The sequence below is a fragment of the Leptodactylus fuscus genome, chromosome 5 (assembly GCF_031893055.1).
Source record: "Leptodactylus fuscus isolate aLepFus1 chromosome 5, aLepFus1.hap2, whole genome shotgun sequence".
Lineage (NCBI taxonomy): Eukaryota > Metazoa > Chordata > Amphibia > Anura > Leptodactylidae > Leptodactylus > Leptodactylus fuscus.
The window spans coordinates 134,105,326-134,115,428 of record NC_134269.1 but is presented as its reverse complement, the minus strand read 5'-3'; positions in this window follow the sequence as shown (position 1 = coordinate 134,115,428).

Here is a 10,103-nt window from a genome sequence, read left to right as displayed (position 1 = left end):
GCAGATGCAATCAGTTTGCCCTCTAGAGCTCCGAGCCAGTAACTTCCTCTTTTCACATAAATAAATAGATCCAGACAGCATTCTAAAAGCTTATTCACACAACTATGTTCCTATACATGTGTAGGATGTATTTTTAGGACTGACCACAGCCATGTGAAAGAAACTCGTGCATCATAGTAAGTCATGTTTTGGTGCTAAGTGGACATTATATTGTGTGGATAGACTAAGGGGTCATTGTATGGCACTAAACAAGCGTTATACTGTGGGTGGGACACAGGAGGTTTTATCACTGTGTGTTACACAAAGGAGAACACTTTTACTTTGTAGGGGCACAAAGGGAATGGGTGAGGTGAATAGGGCATGGGATGAATGAGTATAGAGGTGTGGCTTATCACGTGTCACTACTATGGTGCACTTATCGTGCCACAGATTTTGCTCCTCTTTCTGTACAGACTATTAAATGAGTCAGAATTCCAGCATAATATGCAACAACAACAAAAAATCTGGCATACCTGCCTTTTACTGCATTCATTATGTATTTTAGGTACATTTAGGGGTGATGTACCAGATTTATAAAACTAATGCTGAATGATAAACTGAGACTGTCTATCCCAACCCCCCATGGCCCCACTGTCAAATATTTCCTCCAGTTGCCCTCAAATTTTCATGTCTGCCTTCAAGTTGCCTCCACAGTTTCTTGTCCTCTTTCAGTTGCCCCCACTGTATAAATCAAAGGAAAAAAAAACTTAATACTCATCTTTCCCTGTTTCTCTGCTCACTCCTGTCTATGGTCCTGGAGTCTTCAAGGAGTAACAAGACATGAAGAGCAGAGGCAGGGTCTGAATGATGAAATAGGGAACGAACAGCTCACTACTCCACCACTGTCTTCAACTTATCGGAGGATGCTAATAAGTTGAGTCAGTCCAGATCCACTGCTCTGGACAACCAGACAGCAAATTCAGGCCTGTCCCGCTGTCCCAAGGGGGTACCTGCTACTCTGGTACAATTGCATCATTGGCCCTGTGTTTAAAGCAGCCGTGTATCTAACCATTCTACCTCTGTGAGTTTGTTGGACATGCCATTCTAATATCACAGATGTTAACATAGAGTTGGACCCTCATTGCAGATATAATGCCTTCATTTGTCTAAGAAGGCTCTTTACAAGATTTGGAGCATTGCTATGAGAATTTGTGCCCTCTCTGTCAAAAAAGCATCTATGAGGTCAGGCACTGAAGATTTAAGAGAGAGTCCCAGACACTTTTGGACCAGAGTGGAATGCAGAAAGTGGCCTAAAAGTGTGGATCTCACAGAATATATATATATATATATATATATATATATATATATATATATATATATATATATATATATATAATAAGGTCTCACTTTGTACACAGTGCAGCAGTCATGCTGGAACAGCAAAGGAACTTGACAAAACATTTTCATACAGTTAGAAGCCTAGGCCAAACCTTGAAAGGTTCCCCTATACCACTGCATCTTCTCCATAAAATGTAACAGTGGGCACTAAGCATTATGATAGACAGCAGCCACCAAAACTAAATTTGTCAGTCAGACTGCTAAAGGGCTTGTTCACACGGAGTAAAAGCGGCACGCAATGTGCCGCGTTTGCGGGACGTTAGCGCCGCGATTTTGACGGTGCATGTTTGCGGTCGCGTTAACACCGCGTTAACGTGCGTTTACACGGCGCTAACGTGACCGCAAACATGCACCGTCAAAATCACGGCGCTATCGTCCCGGAAATGCGGCACATTGCGTGCCGCGTTTACTCCGTGTGAATAGGCCCTAAAGAGGACCTTTCATGGTTTGGGCACAGGTAGTTCTACTGTATATACTGCTTGAAAGCCGACAGTGCGCTGAGTTCAGCTCACTGTCGGCTTTCCCGATCTGTGCCCTGGGTAAAGAGCTATCGGTCCTGGTACCGTAGCTCTTTACAGTCAGAAGGGCGTTCCTGACAGTCTGTCAGGAACGTCCTTCTCCACAGCAGCGCCTATAGCGCTGTACAGTGTGAGCAGGGAGGAACGCCCCCCTCCCCTCCTGATAATACTTGTCTATGGACGAGTTCTGTGAACAGAGGGAGGGGGCGTTCCTCCCCAGTCTCACAGTACAGCACTATAGGCGCTGCTGTGGAGAAGGACGTTCCTGACAGACTGTAATAAACGCCCTTCTGACTGTAAAGCGCTACGGTACCGGGACCGATAGCTCTTTACCCGGGGCACAAATCGGGAAAACCGACAGTGAGCTGAATTCAGCGCACTGTCAGCTTTCCAGCAGTATATAGAACTGTCTGTGCCCAATCTGATGAAAGGTCCTCTTTAAGGGCAAAAAATGTCTCACAATAGTTGTTCACAGGCAAGAAGTATGTTTTTGTACAGTAGCTCTTCAGACATCATGATGCCACATCTGTAATTTATTGTCCTTTACAGTACATTAACTATTTTATTTTTTTTTGTGGGGGGGTTGTTTTATCTTAGATAAGATCAATGTTGTATACTATATATGTAAAAAAAACTTCAATAAAGATACCTTTATTTCATATTGCATGTGCGTTTTATCATCTCCTAGATTCTCTCTGAAAGGAAGTGGTAAACCACATATCTAGAATTCTTCCTAAGCTGCAGGCAACTGGACTTGAGCATGAATACTTGTGAGTTAAGTACTCTGTGTGAGCTACAGATTATTTTATCTCATTAGTGGCAACCCCTTTAAAAACCCATCCGCCAAAATGAATTGTTTATTAACCTAGGTCCCAGGATAACTGATAGACAACTGATGAAGCTAAGGCCATTGAGTACATGGCGTTGCAAATGATGGCTTGATCCACCATAACAAGAGGTGCACATTCTGAGCGGCTCCACTCTCTAAGGCCATGTTAAGTGTGCTATCTGTGTATTTCACGGATAGCACACTGACCTATTCATTTCTATGGGCCCATACACATGGCCATGAATTACACGGTCACGTGTGCCGGCCGACAGTCAGGGCTGCAAAATATAGAACAGGTCGTATTCTTGTCCTGTGTTGTGGCCATTGCTTCCATGGCTCCGATTCATTTAATGAAAGGGGCTGCGTAAGCATGGCCAGTGCTTGAACAGCACACGGGAGACATCTGCGTGTCCCCCGTGTATTTAATTCACGGCTGGCCAGTAGCACACATTCATCTGCAACCAGCCTAACAGGAAACCTCCCATTAACCCTGTCCCACAGCACCAATTTTCCATTTTGCATTTACGGTATGTTTTTTACTCTGTGTACTTGAAAAGCCATAGCTTTTTATTTTTTTTTCCATTTACAAAGCCATATGAGGGCTTGTGGTGTTTTTTTTGCAGGACAAATTATACTTCCTAATGGTATTGTTAAATATTACAAAGTCCAGGAAGCTGGAAATAAATTGTGAATGGAGTTTGTAGTCCATTATAGCCATGGTTGCCAAGCTACTCTTTTCTCAGCAGTTATTATTGTGAATTCACAGTTCTTCATGCTTCTTGTGCACTCAGATCTCACCAGAAAAAGAGAGAATGCCAAAGATTGGCCACTGCAGGCTGAAATTGCTTTTCAAGTCCTTAATGAAACTTCTTCCTCTATCTCTGGTTTGCATCATTCTGATGTCACCAGACAGTTCCTCCTGGAGGTGAATGCATCTCCTGTATGAAATTAGGAATATGAAATTAGAAGAAATTTGAAGTGTTGTGTAGTCGTATGCTTCTACTTATTGTTTGTATTACTCAGAGCTTTCTTTTCTCTACAGACCAGGTAAAGGAGGACTAAAGCAATGCATTAAGGGAAACTCTTGAATTTACGTAAGCTAGCAATATTGATAGGATCCTTGAGATACGAATATCCCATTAAAGTACATGTGAAAAAAGGCCTTGCACTGAGATTCTGTAAGAATTAAAGTTTTTCTACATCAGTACTTATGTTTATGGCATTTTAAAGATTTCCTCAGTAAGTGTCATACCCTTTTCAATAAATATGAATTAACTAATAAAATGCACTGTATATAGTCCTCACACTGTGCAATATATACACTATAGGCCCAACTTGCTGTTCTTGTGCTCTCTTGTATGAATGTGAGTTTGATTACAGAGATCTATGCATCAAACATCCACGGAGAATCATATTAAACAAAGACAGCCTATTTTCCCCTTCCACACATGTACACATTATATATTTGCAATGTTGCTTTTCAAGTAAAATAATTATATTGTATTTACTATTTTACAAAGTAACACTAGTAACACTAGAAAAGAATATAGTGCAACGGCTTCTCTAGAAATCTTATTTATTTTTGTTACATATACGTATACCACCATATTTCACAGCACAGTACGGTGATCATCATTCCCATTAGTCCCTTTATCTAATAGGACTTGTAGTAGCCTATGTTCCAAAGTGTGAACATGCCGTGTAGGGCTAATTTCATGGAAACCTTGGTTTTTTGCTATTAGACTGATGATTGTTAAGTCTTGAAAGTGCCTACCCCTTCTCATGCAATTTCAAGTGCCAAAATAACAACCTAATGAAAGGGTACCGTAATTTCCTGTTTTCTATCGTGTTGGACTCCTAGCAACAAGTAACCACACAGTTAATATTTTAAGTGTTCCATAGGTAAGTGCATATCTCTCAAAATAAGCTTGAAACATACTTCACAGTAGATAAATATCATTAGGCATGCATCACTGTTTCTATGTGGTAAAAATGCCTGACAGCTCTAGACAGTCTTATCGCCTGTTTACATGCAACGTTTAACCTTTATTCCCTATAGTTTCAATTTTCCTATCACCTGTCTATGTGCACTCTGCCAGTTCAGACTTTAATTCCATGTGTCTTATGGAGAATAATGTAATGATCACTGAGATTACACAGTAACTATAAATAGTAAAGACTAATGTAGGTTGTTTCTGTGGAAAGAAGCAAAAAATGTAACATTTATAAATAAATATATATATATATATATATATATATATATATATATATATATATACCAGAGATTTCTATAACTGGACCAAATAGTACAGGCATATTGTTTTAACTAATGTGAACTGTAGCTGTTATCATACAAGGATGTGACTGGTTATATTGAATTTCGAGAGCATTCTTAACCCCTTCCCGCCAATGGCACTTTTTGACTTCCTGATCAAGCTCGATCGTAACACATTGTACTTCATGTTAGTGGTAAATTTTGGTTGATATGTTTTGTGTTTAATTATGAAAAAATTGGAAATTTGGTGGAAATTTTGAAAAATATGCATTTTATAAAGTTTGAAATGATGTGCATTACATACAGATAGTCAGACCGCCAAAATTATATCATAAATCTCATGTCTCAGATCTCTGCTTTATGTCGGCATCAAACTTTAGGCGCCCTTTTAATTTTTACGGACATTATAAGGTTTACAAGTGAAACAACAATATTCAAAATTTTCAAGAAATTTCCAAAACCCATTTTTTAAAGGGACTAATCCAGTTAGTTTTGAAAGACCCTTGTATTAAAGCACCCCATAAATCACCCCATTTTCAAAACTGCACCCCTTAAATAAACCAAAACAACATATACCTAGTAGTTTAACCGTATAAGTACTTAACAGGAATTAATACAAAATGAAGGTGAAATTTTCAAATTTGAATTTATTTTACTAATATTTTCGTTTAGCCCTAGAATTTGCACATTCACAAGGGGTTAAAGGAGAAAACACATCCCACAATTTGTTAGGCAAGTTCTCCCGACTACCATAGTACCCCACTTGTGGGTGTAAACTAATATATGGACGCACAGCGAGACGCAGGAGGGAAGGCGCGCCAAGGAGCTTTTAGAGGGCAAATCTGGCTGTGATCAGTTTCAGGCACCATGTCGCATTTACAAAGACCTTGAGGTGTCAAACAGTGGAAACCTCTAGAAAGTGACCCCGAAGTGAATGTGTAAGCTGTGCGGAGTAAATTGGGTACACCAAATCCCATTCTATTTTCCCAGTAGCTCCTATGACACGGACGGGGAAGAGGGGCATTCTGGGGGATCAGCGCTGGTGTATTATCTCTCATAAGCTCTAAATCTGGGGTGTCCCCTGAAAACGCTCGCACAGCTTATACATTTCCTTCTAGTCGCAGCCACTTATGTCCTAATGATTTGGCGACTTTTAGGGTTTTTGTCTTCACATTGTACAAGCTAGATTTTTATTTTTATCTTCTGGCAATGTGGCTATATGAGGGCTTGGTGTGCGGTATTAGATGTGCTTTTCAATGCCACCATTTTGGGCCCTGTAACTTATTGTCTACATTTTATTAACTCTTTCTGGGTGGGATGTAAAAGGAAACATCAATTCTGGCATTGCTTTTTAGCATTTTTTTTTTTTTTCCCGTGCAGCGTACAGCATAAGTAACATGTTACCTTTATTCTGCGGGTCGGTACGGTTACGGCGATACCTCATTTATATTATTTTTTAATGCTTTGCTATTTGTGCAGAATAAAATTCAATTTAGGGAAAAAAATCAATAATTTTTGCATCGCCATCTTCTGAAAGGCATAACATTTTTATTTTTCGCTAGACAGAGCTGGTTGAGGGCTTATTTTTTGTGGGAAAACCTCTTCTTTTTATTGGTAACATTTTGGTTTTCATCTGACCATTTGATTACTTTTTATTGAACATTTTGTAAGGGAAACACGTGTTACATGTGTATTGCAGAGTATAGGAAGCTGTCAGCCTGTGTAGACGCACAGACTGACAGCTTTATTTACGGCAGGATCAACCAGGTGCGTGAAGGAGGTAAGTGATGGGGCAGACCCGGGGTCACTGATCAGACCCCGGGCTGCCCCCTACGAACACCGGCACCCCCTGAAACCGGCGCGGGGGGTGCCGATCGGCACCATTTTAGAACGAAACCCCGGAGGTGCTGATGTTGACCGCCGGCATATCAGGGGTTAACACCCGCGATCGGACCCGGTTCCGACCGCGGTTGTTACGGAGCATTGTCAGCCGTAACATACGGCTGACACCCGCAGCGCATGGTGCGCACACAGTTTCTGTGTGCGCACCATGCATCCGCAGTAATAGTACGGCGGTTTGCGGGAAGCCCTTCCCGGCAGTGCCGTACTATTACGGCGAATGTCGGGAAGGGGTTAAAGGGTTTTTTCTATAAACATAACCATATTCAAATTTGTAGACAATTAAAAGTAAAACTTTTTTTTTATATCTAAGTAATTAAAAATTATACAGTCTTTAAAAGATTTTCACTAATCATCTTAGTGGTGGTAACCTGTTGTCTTGATCGACTGCCAATGGATACAGATATAAACTGAAGCACCTGGACCCCAATGCAAAGTATGTAATGAAGTCCTCAACTACCATGTGATGTCTAAAATATTGATGTCTTTTTCCTATGCTGTCAAGAGGCATTTGCTACCTCTATACCCCCTAGATCTATGCCCCTGAATGGATATGACCATGAAGACAGGATCTTTCTCTAGTCTAGCACTTTTCAGAAACCCAGTCATGATCTTCTTATTGTGGACAGGTTATCAGGGAAGGAAACTACAAGCATAAGGAGATAAACCAGCCACAATAAGGAAATGATGGCTGGTTTTCTAACAAGTTCATGCATTTGTCGTTATCTCCATTGGCAATCTATCAAGCATCATGACATTGGTGCATTCAATGATACCCACTGATGCTCATCAGTGATCATTCAGGAGGCTGGAAGAGGCCTAAAGAGGACAGAGACCAACACAAGATGGTATTTGTTATGTTTATGCACCCCCTGGGTCTCTGGGGTCTGAAGAGACTCTAGAATATAATAGCGATTTTGTGGGTGGTGAACCCAAAACCTGAAATTTTTGGAAAATGCATAATGAACTCGGTTCAATTTGAACTAGTTTGCTCATTTCCGATTTTATATATACAATTTTTATATATATATATATATATATATATATATATATATATATATATATATATATATAATTTCAGCAGCCAGATGTATAAATGATTATTGGTGTGGTCTGATTGGAAACTGGATATTGCCAAAAGAGGGCATAAAATACTTCCTCACTGCCCTATAAAAAGGCTCTCAGAGGCTACTTTTGAGCAATATACCTCTTGATGAGAGATTGATGACTGCTAGTCATGTGACTTCGACACTCTCAAAAGCATTTTGCCCAATTCACATATTTTGAGAGGGGGTGCCTTATTGGACTGAGAGAGAAGGAGAATGGTCATTTGAATGATTTGCCTGCCATCTAAACTATTCTGACCTAGCTTCTAGGAGGTGTTGGGACCAGTGGTTACATGAGGACACACACAGCAAACAGAATTGGACCACCAGTAGAGCAGATTTTTTGATTCATCTCTCCACTAAGTACTAACAGCTCCCACAGTTATTTGTACGCCACTGGAACCCTTTGACACTTTCTTTTCACACCCCTGACTCTGCCCAAACTATTTCCATGTGGTTAGCAGAAGGAATTTGGTGTCACAGTGTGCATTACATGTACTGCCATTGACAGAAGCTACTGTCACCTCTGTTTGCAGTGGTACTGTGAGCTAGAAATTTGGACTGCTGTAGGCTGTAACCATATTCTCTTCAGCAAAGAATCCAGGTTCTGTTTCAGCTCCAGCAATGGCCAAGTTTGAGTACGGAGATCTGATAGAGAGCACCTCAGTCCTGCCTTTGCTGTGGTATGACAAACTGTACCAACTGCTGGTGTGATGATCTGGGGAGCCATCACATATCACAGACGGTCAGCCTCAATAGTAGTATGCAAGATAGTTCAGTGATGTCTGCAGGATTTCTTGTGGCCAAATGTGTTACCTATTATGGCAGAACTTTTAACTTGTATTTTTCAGCAGGATAATGAAAACCTACCACACAGCAAGAGTTTTCAAAGAATATATATCCACAGATTGCAGCACTACCTTGGCCTGCCTGGTCATCAGATTTAATGCCAATAATTTATTCTATAAATGTGCAGGATCTACAGATCTAAAGATGTTTGAATAATCGGTAATTACAGGTTCGTAACTTGAAAGATCTCTTTGTTTTCTTTGCTATCTAAATGCAATCCAGTTCAAGAGCCCTTTATCGAAAAGTATCTTTATAAGATAAAGGGTCTATTATCCAAAACTGATATTTTTGTTTAATGAATTGCATTTACACTATATAAATTATATCTACTTATGTTACTACAATTTGCAGTTGCAAATAATTTTTTTTAGTGTTTTGGGTTTCTTTGAGAAAATTTATACAAGTGATGGTAATTGAGCTGTAGGAAGCCAGGCCATTACCATATCACAGTAAACTCTAAGGCACTTTTGAATTGATACATTTTCCTTTTACAATTCTAGGAAACCAAAGCTAACATCATCGTATCTAATAGGTGCAAACCACTTCCCTGTATCAAAAAGGGACTAATGTGTAAAAAGTTATTCTTATTGAAAGCTCAAAATTATAAGTGTCTCCTCAAGTGTAGTAAAATATATATATATATATATATATATATATCAATAGCTACACTCACCTCAAATACTGCATTTATAGAAGGGGGTGAGCCAGTAGATGGAGCAGAAGATTCTATAATATAATGCATCTTTATATAATATAGCACCCCTAACTCAGAGCAATGCACCACACTCCCCAGGCATAAAATGTCACCAAGGAGTTAATTGTGCTAGTTTCACACTAGACTTTAGATTTCTGTTCTTCAGGTCCACATGGAGCCATAAAGATGGAAACCGTAACCACTTGAAAATCACATAAACTATAAGAATGAAACCAGCAAAGAGAAGGACTTTTTTCTCTGCCAAGTTTGAGCGCAATGTGCGCAGTCTCGTACGGAGGATCCAATGCAGATGTGAATTTAGCCTTTAAGAGCCTACTGTTGTACGGAGATGTCCTAGCTACATCTGAGACCCTATGCATTTCATATAACTAAGGTATCCATCAGGGTGTCGATAATAACATGATAATACATGTTTGATGTTTGTACACAGTGCATATCAACACTGATGACAGGGGAAACACAGTGGGGCAGATTAAGAAAGACTGTTTCATTTGCCAGTCTTAATAAAGGCTTCGATAGGCAAAGGGCATGGCTG